General features: G+C 44.5%; 1 protein-coding gene across 3 annotated transcripts in view; it reads right to left on the reverse strand.

The window, feature by feature from the left end:
• The window catches only part of LOC126284055 (uncharacterized), a 319,115-nt gene that overhangs the window by 228,098 nt on the left and 75,558 nt on the right, over positions 1–15,459 (reverse strand). The window lies entirely within an intron of this gene.

The raw sequence follows: 15,459 nt of genomic DNA on the forward strand, positions 1-15,459 counted from the left end.
TCTTCAAGCTTGGCCTCCCAGGTCCCCACACCTTAGTCCGTGCGATTATTGGCTTTGGGGTTATCTGAAGTCGCAAGTGTATCGTAATCGACCGACATCTCTAGGGATGCTGAAAGACAACATCCGACGCCAATGCCTTACCATAACACAGGACATGCTTTACAGTGCTGTTCACATTATTCCTCGACTACAGCTATTGTTGACGAATGATGGGGGACGTCTTGAGCATTTCCTGTAAAGAAAATCATCTTTGCTTTGTCTTACTTTGTTATGCTAATAATTGCAATTCTGATCAGATGAAGCGCCATCTGTCGGACATTTTTCGAACGTTTGTATTTTTCCGGTTCTAATAAAACCCCTTGTCATTCCAAGTATGTGTGTCAATTTGTACATTATTGTACATTATTCCGTGATTTATTCAGTTTTCAAATTTATACTGATTTTTTGATCAACCGGTATATGTAACAGACAAAACAACACTCGCTAAAAGTTACATATTATACGAGAAGTAGCCACAAATTATTAAGTAACACCTTTGAAACATCAAGGTGCAAACATGAATCTAGGTGGTAGCACTTCTCTACGTATACTCCCTTCGAAGCGACGAACGTTTCTAACGATAGAAGACTCGGCGGGGATTTTGGTCGTTCAGCAAATGTTGCACCTGGAAAATAACCTCGTTGCATGTCGGACAATGTTTTCTTTATCTGAGAAAAGAGGAAGAAGCTAGTAGGTGCCGTGTCAGGCTAATACGGCAGAGGAGTGGAAGGGGGGCGAAGGGGGGGGGGGGGGAAATGCCAAAATTTGATAGCCCTCAGAAATGCAGCATGTGGCTGTGTCCTATACAGAATTAGGTGGGTCGTGGTGGAGGAAAAACATCCGTTTGGGCAATTTCTCGCGATGCTGCGCCTTTGACAGTCTCAAACAATCTCCTCGGGAGATGTCGGTGGTATGTTTCTGCGACTGTTTCCTCTTGTTAAGTAACTAAAAAGAAACACACAGAGTTCATTTTCATTTTGCATGTACCTGAAAAGCCATAATTTGTTGATATATGACCACGGTAGATTTATTTTTATGATATTTAAATTCTAGTGAATACTCTTTGTACTGTCGACATGTCTTAGGCTATGCCATAACATTTAGTTTTCCGTCTTCTTCTTCTTTTCTTTTGGGCCTACTCACGCCCAAGGAGCTCGTTTTGTCTCTTTACACGGGTCTTCTGTTTCTTCTTAGCCCAGAAGTATTTCATTTTATGGCTGTGATCAAGTTTCCTCCCCTCTGTCCACTTAGGACTGATGGTTTCTGTGCTCTTTTTTCTGGCAAGGGTACTGGGAATACCCCTTGTAGAGTGATCTGTCAGGGTTTAGATCGGTCCCGTATCGTTTCTGACGGAATTTCAAGCTGCTGCAGGTGTGATTTCATTTGTTCTTGGAGGCTTTCCCTCTACCTGTCTACCTGGGAGACCCGGTTCTTGATTCTGCGTAGTTTCATGCTGTTCAATGACCATAGAAGGCCACTCGCCTTTTCCTCATGATTATGACTTCCTGGAGACCGTACAGTTCACTGTTGTGTGATCCCGTAAGTGCCATCCTCCAGCTCTTATTGGCCCCAGTACTCTCCTTAGCATTTCGCGTTCATTGAGATCTAGTTCCCTGAGTATACCATTTTTGTTCACGAAGAAGCGCTGTAGTCCTGGACTGTGAGGCTGGACTCGGCGGATATTCGATTCCTCCCTTGGACATGTGTGTGTGTGTGTTTGTCCTTAGGATAATTTAGGTTAAGTAGTGTGTAAGCTTGGGAACTGATGATCTTGGCAGTTAAGTTCCATAAGATTTCACACACATTTTTTTCATGAAGAGGCCGTTCGGAGGCGTATAATCCTGTGGGCCTTACTACTGAGTTGTAATGTTTGAGTTTACGGTTCTCGGTAAGGTGCTTGCAGATGAAAATGCTCTTGCAGGAGCGGTACACATTCTCCCATTTGGGACATCAAGTATTTATTGGCCCGTACTCAAGTGTTTAGGAGTGCAATTCTATAGCAATGTTCGCCGCACGGCGGCGGCAACGTACCGCCGGCTCCTACATCAGACACGCGCTCTGCTACAGGACAACAAATTGCGTTCATTGGAAATGCTCCTCAGGACACGTTATGTTAACACCTATCTTGTCTCGAAAATGAACTGTTTTGCGCATGTCCTTCCCTTGACGGCTACGATGGCCGACAGATTTCAAGCAGCATATGGACATTTCGTAAGCGCCTGTCTGATTTTTAAAGTCCGATACGCCACCTTGACACTGCCGCAGCGGGCGGGCTGTATCGGTTGAATTCATGTATACACTCCTGGAAATGGAAAAAAGAACACATTGACACCGGTGTGTCAGACCCACCATACTTGCTCCGGACACTGCGAGAGGGCTGTACAAGCAATGATCACACGCACGGCACAGCGGACACACCAGGAACCGCGGTGTTGGCCGTCGAATGGCGCTAGCTGCGCAGCATTTATGCACCGCCGCCGTCAGTGTCAGCCAGTTTGCCGTGGCATACGGAGCTCCATCGCAGTCTTTAACACTGGTAGCATGCCGCGACAGCGTGGACGTGAACCGTATGTGCAGTTGACGGACTTTGAGCGAGGGCGTATAGTGGGCATGCGGTAGGCCGGGTGGACGTACCACCGAATTGCTCAACACGTGGGGCGTGAGGTCTCCACAGTACATCGATGTTGTCGCCAGTGGTCGGCTGAAGGTGCACGTGCCCGTCGACCTGGGACCGGACCGCAGCGACGCACGGATGCACGCCAAGACCGTAGGATCCTACGCAGTGCCGTAGGGGACCGCACCGCTACTTCCCAGCAAATTAGGGACACTGTTGCTCCTGGGGTATCGGCGAGGACCATTCGCAACCGTCTCCATGAAGCTGGGCTACGGTCCCGCACACCGTTAGGCCGTCTTCCGCTCACGCCCCAACATCGTGCAGCCCGCCTCCAGTGGTGTCGCGACAGGCGTGAATGGAGGGACGAATGGAGACTTGTCGTCTTCAGCGATGAGAGTCGCTTCTGCCTTCGTGCCAATGATGGTCGTATGCGTGTTTGGCGCCGTGCAGGTGAGCGCCACAATCAGGACTGCATACGACCGAGGCACACAGGGCCAACACCCGGCATCATGGTGTGGGGAGCGATCTCCTACACTGGCCGTACACCTCTGGTGATCGTCGAGCGGACCCTGAATAGGGCACGGTACATCCAAACCGTCATCAAACCCATCGTTCTACCATTCCTAGACCGGCAAGGGAACTTGCTGTTCCAACAGGACAATGCACGTCCGCATGTATCCCGTGCCACCCAACGTGCTCTAGAAGGTGTAAGTCAACTACCCTGGCCAGCAAGATCTCCGGATCTGTCCCCCATTGAGCATGTTTGGGGCTGGATGAAGCGTCGTCTCACGCGGTCTGCACGTCCAGCACGAACACTGGTCCAACTGAGGCGCCAGGTGGAAATGGCATGGCAAGCCGTTCCACAGAACTACATCCATCATCTCTACGATCGTCTCCATGCGAGAATAGCAGCGTGCATTGCTGCGAAAGGTGGATATACACTGTACTAGTGCCGACATTGTGCATGCTCTGTTGCCTGTGTCTATGTGCCTGTGGTTCTGTCAGTGTGATCATGTGATGTATCTGACCCCAGGAATGTGTCAATAAAGTTTCCCCTTCCTGGGACAATGAATTCACGGTGTTCTTATTTCAATTTCCAGGAGTGTATAAGGCAATACAACGACGCAACCACGCGCTAGCGGGTAAACAACAACACCTGCGGAGCGCTGCCCGGCAGGGCGAGCCCGTCTGCACGGTATCACGGCTGAACGCCGACTAGTAGTGCACTTGCCCGCGAAAGGCAAAGGTCTCGAGTTCGAGTCTCGGTCCGGCACACAGTTTTAATCTGACAGGAAGTTTTTTAAATCTTAGTAGATAATAGCGTAACAGTTTGAAGTGAAACGGCCAAGAACTTTTCGAGATTTTTGCTAACAACGACTCCACTTCATATATTTAGTATATATTTACACTGAAACGCCAGAGAAACAGGTACAGACATACGTACTCAAATAAATTTATGTACACAGGCAGAATATGGCGCTGTGGTCCGCAACGCCTATATAAGGCAAGTGTCTGGCGCAGTTGTTAGCTCGGTTAGTGCTGCTACAGTGGCGGGTTATGCCGATAGTGCTGTTATAGTCGGCACACAAGTGATGGGTCACAGTCTCTCCGACGTAGAAGTGGGGATTTTCCCATGCGATCATTTCATTAGTGTACCGTGAATATGAGGAATCCCGTAAAACATCAAATCTCCGAAATCGCTGCTACCGGAAAAGGATCCTGCACGAATAGGACCAACTAAGACTGAAGAGAATCGTTCAATGTGACAGAAGTGCAACCCTTGCGCAAACTACTACAGATTTCAATGCTGGGCCACTAACAAGTGTCAGCGTGCGAACCATTCAACGGAACAGAATCGAAATGGGATTTCGGAGCCGACAGCCCACTTGTGTACCCTTGACGACTGCACGACACAAAACGCGTTTACGCCTCGTCGTCAACACCGACATTGGACATATTTTTTTGTTGATGACTGGAAACATGTTGTCTAGTCCGACGAGTCTCGTTTCAAATTGAATCGTGCGGATAGACGTGTACGGGTATGGAGACGACCTCATTAATCCATTGACCCTGCTTGTCAGCACGGGAATGTTCAAACTGGTGGAGGCTCTGTAATGCAGTTGGAGTGATTGGAGCCCCTGATACGTCTAGATACGACTCTGACAGGTGACACGTACATTAGCATCCTGTCTGATCACTTGCATCCATTCATGCCCATTCTGCATTCCGACTGACTTCGACAATTGCAGCAGGACAATTCGACACCCCACACGCCCAGAATTGCTACAGATTGACTCCAGGAACACTCTTGTGAGTTTAAACATTTCCGCTGACCACCAAACTCTCCAGAAATGATCATTATTGAGCGTATCTGGGGTGCCTTGTAACGTGTTGTTCTGAAGAGCTCGCCACCTCCTCTTACTCTTACGGATTTATGGGCAGGCCTGCACGATTCATTGTGCCAATTCCCTCCATCACTACTTCAGACATTATTCGGGTCCATGCTACGACGTGTTGCGGCACTTCTGCGTGCTGGCTGGAGCCCTACACGATATTGGGCAGCTGTACCAGTCTCTTTCGCTCTTCAGATTGTGTGTTAAATATATTTTAAAAGATATGGAGCCAATGTCTCTCTGAATGTTTATTAGAGCATCGTGCAAAAATTTGAAATAAACTAGAAACTGACCGGCCAGTGTGGCCGAGCGGTTCTAGGCGCTTCAGTCTGGAACAGCGCGAGCGCTACGGTCGCAGGTTCGAATCCTGCCTCGGGCATGGATGTGTGTGATTAGGTTAGTTTGAACCATTTGAAACTACTTTGAAGGTCAGTAAAACTTTGAAACACGTAACTATTTTGTTCGACCTATAAATAAATAGTTGCCACTACTAAAGTTCCAACCATGTATGCGTGTGTGTGTGTGTGTGTGTGTGTGTGTGTTTATGTATGTCTGAACATTTATTAGAGCATAGTGTAAATATTTAAAATAAATCGGTAAAAGACTTCTCGAGATTTTTGGGACAACGTTAAACTACAACTTGTCTGTATGCAGTCGTATAGATGCAGGAAATCACATTCATAAAGATTTGACTTCTATGAATTTTAGGTTGCGTAACTTCTGGCTCACCCCGTGTATTCGATTTTTTCGCAAAAAGTGTAGTCCCTCGTAAAGTTTAGTTGTCAAACTGCAGAGCAATTTCGATGTTGACATGTAAATGAACACAGACTAGGCTCATTTGTAGGAATAAATCACCAGGGGCACTGCAGTAGATTCACGTGTCACGAGTGGTCATTTGAGTCAAAGTCGATCTATGAAATGAGCTCTAAGTAACTAACCAACGTAAGTAAAAAAAGGATGACAGACGAGGTAAATGCGTGCATGTTTGGCGGACGACGAAATACGGCGGGAGTCGGGACACAGGCTGACAGATTTCGCGAAGAAGTGGCGTGTTACTGACAGCAACTACGCCTCCACTGTTCGTAGCCATATACCGACCACGAAGTAGACCACGGAGGGCGAGTGGATCCCCTGGAGCACGGCCGTTTCATGGCTGGAGCGATACGGAAGCAGTAGGAAGGGGCGCAAATTACTTCACGCCCGCCGCAGGCAACGTAATGGGCAGTAGCAGCATATGAAATAGAAAAACCGGGCGGGGGAGCGCTTTTAATGATCAATCCCGTAGGTGGAATCTTACTGTAGCTAGAGACAATTAAAAATGTATTATAGGTGAACCTTTCTTTTCAAAAATTAATTACTTCAAAATGCCCTAAGTGGCCACTGACAGTGCTCGTCGAGCGCTATCGAAAGACATCAGATATCTTCATCAAATAAGTAATGACCTCGAATGTTGATTCGGATTATTAAAAAACTGATGAAGCAAAAAAAAATGGAAACATACGGATAGCGCAGCATGGCATATAAAATCAGAAGAGCAATCTGAGAGCAACCTGAAGATGTACAATTATGCACAGGTGTAGACAAGAGATAACAGCAGTAATTTTGGATGATTTATTTTAATGATATCCAAATAAGTAACGAACCATAAGGGGCGATGAAAAGTTCTCGTTCGAAGGCCGTACAGTCCAGAATAGGTGTGCCAATCAGGCAAAATCGTCCAAAGCATTGAGGCAATCATCCCACCGACAGACCACATTGAAGATACACGTTTGGTGGGAAACCTTCTCTTGCAGCATGAAGAAGAGGCCCGTAGAATACAACGATACAGCTGCCCAAATCATCATCGACGCCATCCCATGCCTCACCCATTAAAAGCCAGAAACAGTGTGGAAACAGTGTAAAACAAGGCTCAGCCAAACAAATGACTTTCTTCCATTGCACCGTATGTCAGGTTTTATGACTTAGCCGCCACATTTTCCTATTACGAGCATTTGCATCACTTATGAGTGGTTTTGGAATACCAGCTCGACATGAAATTCCTAGCTTAATGGAGCTTCCTTCGTGTTGTTTTGGTGCTGACAGGGTTCGAGAGCGACATTCAGTTATTCAGCGACTTTTGCAGCTGTCGTCCTCTTGTTTTTCGGCACAGTCCTTTTCAGGCCGTCCATCGCGATCACTCAACACACGCTTTCGTCCGCCTTGTGACTTAGCGGACAGTTTTTTCCCGCTATCCATGTATACATCTTCGATACTGTGCCTCATGAAACACCGAACACTTCAGGCACCATACGAACACCAACAATTCGCCCACGTCTGAATCACTTAGCTTCGGCATAATGCGCTCTTACAGGAATCTGCAAAAAGCCGCGAGTAATAAGTGTAATGGGCAGGGGAACTATGAATATAGTGCGGGACAATAAGTTGCGAATGTGGGTCTCACGGGAGGCGTGCCATAGAAAAGTCCCTGCAGTCGCACTATCCACAGCGTCCTCGGTGGCTCAGATGGATGCCGGCACGATAGCTCAGCGTGTTCGGCCAGAGGGCTGCGTGCTCTCTGCAATTGAAAAAAAATAAAAATAAAAAAAACTGAGTCAAGGAATCAACGATCAACTTGAACGCGTGTCTTGTGACGTCCGCCCAGATAAAACTCAACGAACTATATCGCACACAAAAAAAAGAAAGATAATGATGGATGGAGCGTCTGCCATGTAAGCAGGAGATTCCAGATTCCCGGTCGGGGCATACATTTTAAACTGTCCCCGTTACTTACATCAAGGCCTGTATGCACCTAAGGGTATTCATTTCATTGTAATCTGCATTTATGTTCAGTCATGAATTTCTCGCGGTGTTTCCACATCTTTTCCAACACCTGTACGTTTTCCGTAGTTTCCGTGAATCAAAGCGCTGGATGGTTCCGCTGAGAAGCAAACGGCTAGTTCCCTTCCCTATCCGCCCATGTGCTCCGTCTATAACGACCGCGTCATCTTCGGGACGCTAAATGCTAACCTTCCTTCGTTCCTTGCAATGTTAGCAAACGTTAGTGTACAAGCTACTTTCGGCCTCTCCTGCTTCTGCTCCACGCCTGAATGCCCGCACTCCCTGCTGAGGCTGCCTCTACAAGAAACAAGCTTTGTAATCTCCGTAAAGTTCCCCTCCCCGCGCCTGTCCTAAACCAGTGACGGCGAGCTTAAGAAACCGAGTAGGCGAAATGACACCCAGAATGACGTAGTCAAACACCTCGGACTCTATTTCCGCGTAACGCAAGGGCCTTAAAAATGGAGTATAAGACGAACAGCTCTCTCTATTGCTTCTCATCCTCCGAACGCTTGTTGCACGTACTTAGGATGTCGTAAATGCTTCTCAAGAAACCGAGGTTCAGAGATTTACTCACCTACCGAATACCAGGCAGCGGCGTTGCCGGAACCAGTTAATGCAACAATCAGTGATTTACTGGGCATTTGATTAATTCCTTGTTTCTTGGAAAATTCAAATCAGGAATGCATTTCATCCTTTTAAAGTACGCAGTTCCTGACTAGCAGCTTTTCCTTCGTGTAATCTGTTCCCGGTTCTTAAAACCGGACCGTTGCTGTTTTACCTTCAGCAGTCTGATACGCAACAGTCATTTAGTGGTTGCCGTTATGTAATGGAGAAGGGGCTGACAAGTTTTTACATTTTGTGTTTTGACTGTCTCCTCTCTTGCAAAATTAAACCAATACAGAACTGTCGCAAATATCCTGTAAATAATTTTTCAAGCTCTTTTGCAATAATTTTGTTTAACAATTTCCGTTAAAGAGCTGACAGCATGTGTCTTTCCTTACTTCACAACTCAAATGCGATTAATTTAATTATCAATCGATGATATGTGATACCTAAGCAACACCAGCTTCTGTTTTTTTTCACGCTCTTTGCTTTCAAGTGCTTTTCGTATGTCTAAATCGTATCGTCTTACAATTTCTCAAATACATTTATAGTTTTGTTTATTCCAGGATAGTTTACCATTTTTCATTATCCTTCGAAAAAGCACAGTCTGCGTTGTTTAAGATGCTGTACTTGTTCCTGAATTTCTTCTTGTATTCTAGACTGTCCTCTAATATTCTTCCCTGTGACCATCGGCCAGAATTGATTGGTAATGAATTACTGATTAAAACTGAAAAAATTACATACAATTAGAAATTAGCGTTTGGCGTCATTGGCCGGGAGGCCTCATGCGGGGCAGGTCCTGCCGCCTTGGTGCACATTGGCCGACCTGCACGCCGGATGGGGATGAAATGATGATGATTAGGACAACACAACACCTAGTTCCTGAGCGGAGAAAATCTCCGACCCAGGCGGAAATCGAACCCGGGCCCGTAGGACGACAATCCGTCACGCTCACCACTCAGCTATCGGGGCGGACGAAAAAATTACAAAAACGTATGAAATTAAGGAGATTAGAACCGAGTAAGTTGAAAGACCCAAAGGTCACTGAGTTTGCAAAGGGAGCGTTCGGCATCCATGGGATGAAACAGAGTGGAAGACGAATGATTCCTGTGAGAGACTGAAGACAAAAGGGGTCAAATCGTCTAAAGCACGAGGCCTGTTAGAAGTCGTTTGACAACATACGAGACGTTGAATTTAACTGATAAGATGTAAAAACGCACCACGTGAAGCAGCTATACAAACCTCTAAAACATGAGATTCATAGAATTGGAAAATGACAAAGCAGAAATGGCTACACGAGAAATGCAAAGCTGTAGAAGCAGATATGACTTTGACAAACACAGATGTTACCTACAGCAAAAATAAAGAAAAGAGAAGCGCCTGTACGAATTTCGAGAGCATCGATAACGATGATGAAATGTGTGATGAGATAAAAGAAATTATTCAGGTAGTGAAGGGAGACGAAAATTTAATAGTCGTGCGTGAATGGAATTCAACAGTAAAGGGAGAGAAGGAAACATAGTAGATGAATATGGACTGGGGCTAAGAGGAAGCCACCTGGTAGAAATTTGCGCAGAGCATAACTTAATCATAGCTAAAACTTGGTTTGAGAATCATGAAAGAAGGTTGTATACATGGAAGAACCCTGGAGATACTAAAAGGTATCAAATAGATTATATACTGGTTAGATAGAGATTTAGGAATCAGGTTTTAAATTGTAAGACATTTCCAAGGGCAGATGTGGACTCTGACCACAATCTATTGGTTATGAACTGTAGAATAAACTGAAGAAACTGCAAAAAGGTGGGAATTTAAGGAGATGAGACCTGGATAAACTAAAAGAACCAGAGGTTGTACAGAGTTTCAGGGAGAGCATAAGGGAACAATTGACAGGAATGGAGGAAAGAAATACAGTAGAAGAAGAAATTGTTCGCGGAGACATCAGCAAGAGTTCACTATAACACTCCTCAAACAATTGCAGCACTGTTCTAGCTCCTTCAGACACTGAAACATAACAGTCTAATTAAAACCCATTTAAACACGTAAATTTTAATGTTAACAGTCTAACTGAAACCCATTTAAACACATAAATTTTAACCATAAAAAGTAATTTCTGACATAGAGGTGTATGGAAATATGTACTTGTGGAAAAGTTACGAAGAAAATAATTATGGAATCTAATGTGTAGAAGCTCTGTAAATGAAGGGAACAATTCCCATGAAGGGAACCTCTAGTAATTAATGTTGTTGTTGTTGTGGTCTTCAGTCCTGAAAATGGTTTGATGCAGCTCTCCATGCTACTCTATCCTGTGCAAGCTTCTTCATCTCCCAGTACCTACTGCAACCTACATCATTCTGAATCTGCTTAGTGTAGTCATCTCCTGGTCTCTCTCTACGATTTTTACCCTCCACGCTGCCCTCCAATACTAAATTGGTGATCCCTTGATGCCTCAGAACATGTCCTACCAACCGATCCCTTCTTCTGGTTAAGTTGTGCCACAAACTTCTCTTCTCCCCAATCCGATTCAATACTTCCTCATTAGTTATGTGATCTACCCACCTAATCTTCAGCATTCTTCTGTAGCACCACATTTCGAAAGATTCTATTCTCTTCTTCTCCAAACTAGTTATCGTCCATGATTCATTTCCATACATGGCTACACTCCATACAAATACTTTCAGAAACGACTTCCTGACGCTTAAATCTGTACTCGATGTTAAAAAACTTCTCTTCTTCAAAAAAAGCTTTCCTTGCCATTGCCAGTCTACATTTGATATCCTCTCTACTTCGACCATCATCAGTTATTTTGCTCCGCAAATAGCAAAACTCCTTTACTACTTTAAGTGTCTCACTTCCTAATCTAATTCCCTCAGCATCACCCGACTTAATTCTACTACATTCCATTATCCTCGTTTTGCTTTTGTTGATGGTCATCTTATATCCTCCTTTCAAGACACTATCCATTCCGTTCAACTGCTCTTCCAAGTCCTTTGCTGTTTCTGACAGAATTACGATGTCATCGGCGAACCTCAAAGTTTTTATTTCTACTCCATGGACTTTAATACCTACTCCAAATTTTTCTTTTGTTTCCTTCACTGCTTGCTCAATATACAGGTTGAATAACATCGGGGAAAGGCTACAGCCCTGTCTCACTCCCTTCCCAACCACTGCTTCCCTTTCATGTCCCTCGACTCTTATAACTGACATCTGGATTCTGTACAAATTGTAAATAGCCTTTTGCTCCCTGTATTTTACCCCTGCCACCTTCAGAATTTGAAAGAGAGTATTCCAGTTGTCAAAAGCTTTCTCCAAGTCTACAAATGCTTAATCTAGCTTCTAAGATAAGTCGTAGGGTCAGTATTGCCTCACGTGTTCCAACATTTCTACGGAATCCAAACTGATCTTCCCCGAGGTCGGCTTCTACTAGATTTTCCATTCGTCTGTAAAGAACTCGCGTTAGTATTTTGCAGCTGTGACTTATTAAACTGATAGTTCGGTAATTTTCACATCTGTCAACACCTGCTTTCTTTGGGATTGGAATTATTATATTCTTCTTGAAGTCTGAGGGTATTTCGCCTGTCTCATACATCTTGCTCACCAGGTCCCATCTCCTTAAATTCCCACCTTTTTGCGGTTTCTTCAGTTTTAATCTACAGGTCATAACCAACAGATTGTGGGTAGAGTCCACATCTGCCCCTGGAAATGTCTTACAATTTAAAACCTGGTTCCTAAATCTCTGTCGTACCATTATATAATCTATCTGAAACCTGTCAGTATCTCCAGGCTTCTTCCATGTATACAGCCTTCTTTTATGATTCTTGAACCAAGTGTTAGCTATGATTAAGTTGTGCTCTGCGCAAAATTCTACCAGGCGGCTTCCTCTTTCATTTCTTTGCCCCAGTCCATATTCACGTACTACGTTTCTTTCTCTCCCTTTTCCTACTACCGAATTTCAGTCACCCATGACTATTAAATTTTCGTCACCCTTCACTATCTGAATAATTTTTTTTTATTTGATCATATATTTCTTCAATTTCTTCGTCATCTGCAGAGCTAGTTGGCATATAAACTTGTACTACTGTAGTAGGTGTGGGCTTCGTATCTATCTTGGCCACAATAATGCGTTCACTATGTTATTTGCAGTAGCTTACCCGCATTCCTATTTTCCTATTCATTATTAAATCTACTCCTGCAATACCCCTATTTGATTTTGTGTTTATAACCCTGTAGTCACCTGACCAGAAGTCTTGTTTCTCCTGCCACCGAACTTTACTAATACCCACTATATCTAACTTTAACCTATCCATTTCCCTTTTTAAATTTTCTAACCTACCTGCCCGATTAAAGGATCTGACATTCCACGCTCCGACCCGTAGAACGCCAGTTTTCTTTCTCCTGATAACGACATCCTCTTGAGTAGTCCCCGCCCGGAGATCCGAATGGGGGACTATTTTACCTCAGGAATATTTTACCCAAGAGGATGCCATCATCATTGGATCATACAGTAAATCTTCATGCCCTCGGGATAAATTACGGCTGTAGTTTCCCCTTGCTTTCAGCCGTTCGCAGTACCAGCACATCAAGGCTGTTTTGGTTATTGTTACAAGGCCAGATCAGTCAATCATCCAGACTGTTGCCCCTGCAACTACTGAAAAGGCTGCTGCCCCTCTTCAGGAACCACACGTTTGTCTGGCGTCTCAACAGATACCCCTCCGTTGTGGTTGCACCTAAGGTACGGCTATCTGTATCGCTGAGGCACGCAAGCCTCCCCACCAACGGCAAGGTCCATGGTTCATGGGGGGTAGTAAATAAAAAATGTAAATGTATTATTGTAAAAACATATTTGAGAACGTATTCTCGAATAAAATAACAGACATATACTAATATCGTAGTGTACTAGCTGTTCTGGAATAAACATACATTTATAAATCTATTTTAATTTTTTCTGTGTCAATTTAAATTATCAATCAATCAAAAAATGATTCTAAACAATGCTGAGGATTGTTCAGGATTGTTAAGAAAGTAAATATAGTTACAGCCATGTTGGAAAACCCAAGAAGCAACATCCTCTGCCCTTACATCTCTGTGCTGTGGTACTTATTTCCAGTGTGACCGACACCCGACTGGCACTGAATACTCCACTGGCAACGTCAATGCTGCGGACATCCAAAGGTTACACTGCTTGCACTCATAACCTCTGACCATTGAAGCCTTATGTTTCTAAAATATCCAGTGTACAAATATGAGGAAGTATGACACATCGAATAAAAAGGGAGCTCATATCTCTTTGACTGAATACCAAAACTATGCTTGCAACCTTGTAGTCTACATCACGGCTAGTCCTCCGCAAGAGTTGTTAGTAACACAGACTGTTACATTTCAGTCAAAGCAGTTGCAGAATTTGATGGATATGATGTCAAGACTGCTCACAGCGAAAGATCACATGCCCCCGGACCCATGTGTTCCTCAGCACTGCCACAACTCTATGAAAGGGAGGTGTCTGCTCTTTCCGACATGTCCAAAAGAGCAGACATCAAACAGTCATATAATCGATTCTTCTCGATGGGCAATGAGTCCACAACCTTCAGTGTAGATGTACTTTTACCTTCGACCTTCAGCAAGAATCTAAGAAAAGTAAGCTAGCACGAAGGACATGGATGCGGACAGTGGATAGGTGGCGCTTTGTGGGAGTGTGATTCGGCCGAGGAGCTTGCGCAGTTGCGATAAACACCGTGGCCGGCCAACTCAGAGGTTAATGCAACTCCCTAGTTAGCAGAAGATCCTGGCTTCGAGTCACAGTCTGGCGCACAGCTTTACTCGTCGCTGCTGCGTAGCCCGACACAAACATCGTGGCTGGCGCACAACTTTGAACCAAGGGAAAGGCAATCCTTATTTTCGTTAAGACAGTGAGTGTGTCAGTGTACAGGATTGTCCGAAAACTTTACACTGCTGCCCACACTGAAAGAGTTCCTTATAAAGAATTAACTACTGCAATATTATGAAAAGGATACTTGCTACTCACCTTATAACGGGGATGCTGAGCCGCAGATAAGCACAACAAAGGGACTGTCACAGAATGAGCTTTTGGCCAACAAGGCCTCTGTCGAAATTCGACAATACACACACACACACACACACACACACACACACACACACACACACGTGACCACAGTCTAGGTCGGCTGAGCGGCTCTAGACGCTTCAGTCCAGAACCGCGTGACTGCTACCGTCGCAGGTTCAAATCCTACCTTGGACATGTATGTGTGTGATGTCCTTGTTGTTAGTTAGGTTTAAGTAGTTCTAAGTTCTAGGGGACTGATCACCTTAGATGTTAAGTCCCATAGTGCTCAGAGCCATTTGAATCAGATCGGTACCAAACGTTGTATGTCAAAAGTGTATTCACCAAAACTCCAATTTACTTCGTACTGTGTGCTGTCATCCAGCAGAACAGGCGGAAACATTAATTAGAAGTAAAAACATAACTACAGAGTAAATCAAAAATAACTGTGAGGAGGTATCAAATGTCTCTTTCGTGGGGAGGGTCCTGGATTCTAACCTCAATGACGACAGACTTTTTTACTGTATTATGCGTGAAAGTGTTATATGGGACAACGTGTTTATGACGTGTAGAAGAGCTGTTTGGACTCTACAGAAATATACTTTTCGCAGTCTCCTTTCGCATCGTTTCTTTGAAAATGGTAAACCTAAATAATAATAAAACACAAAATAAGAAGATCAGTAATAAGTTCGTAACGTTCAGCTAACGAGGCGACAACACACTGCCAAAAGAACATAGGTAAAAACTTCTAAAAATCCTTTTACATGCCAGGAAAATGTTCTCCCATATAACACATTCGCGCGTAAACAGTTAAAAAAATTGTCGTCAGTGAAGTTTGAACCCTGCACCTTCTGTACGGAGACTGAACGCTATACATTGTCAGCGGCACAAAATCAACTGTACAATTACTCACATATGCGCTTTTGCTCTGCTGT

The sequence above is a fragment of the Schistocerca gregaria genome, chromosome 8 (genome assembly GCF_023897955.1).
Source record: "Schistocerca gregaria isolate iqSchGreg1 chromosome 8, iqSchGreg1.2, whole genome shotgun sequence".
NCBI lineage: Eukaryota > Metazoa > Arthropoda > Insecta > Orthoptera > Acrididae > Schistocerca > Schistocerca gregaria.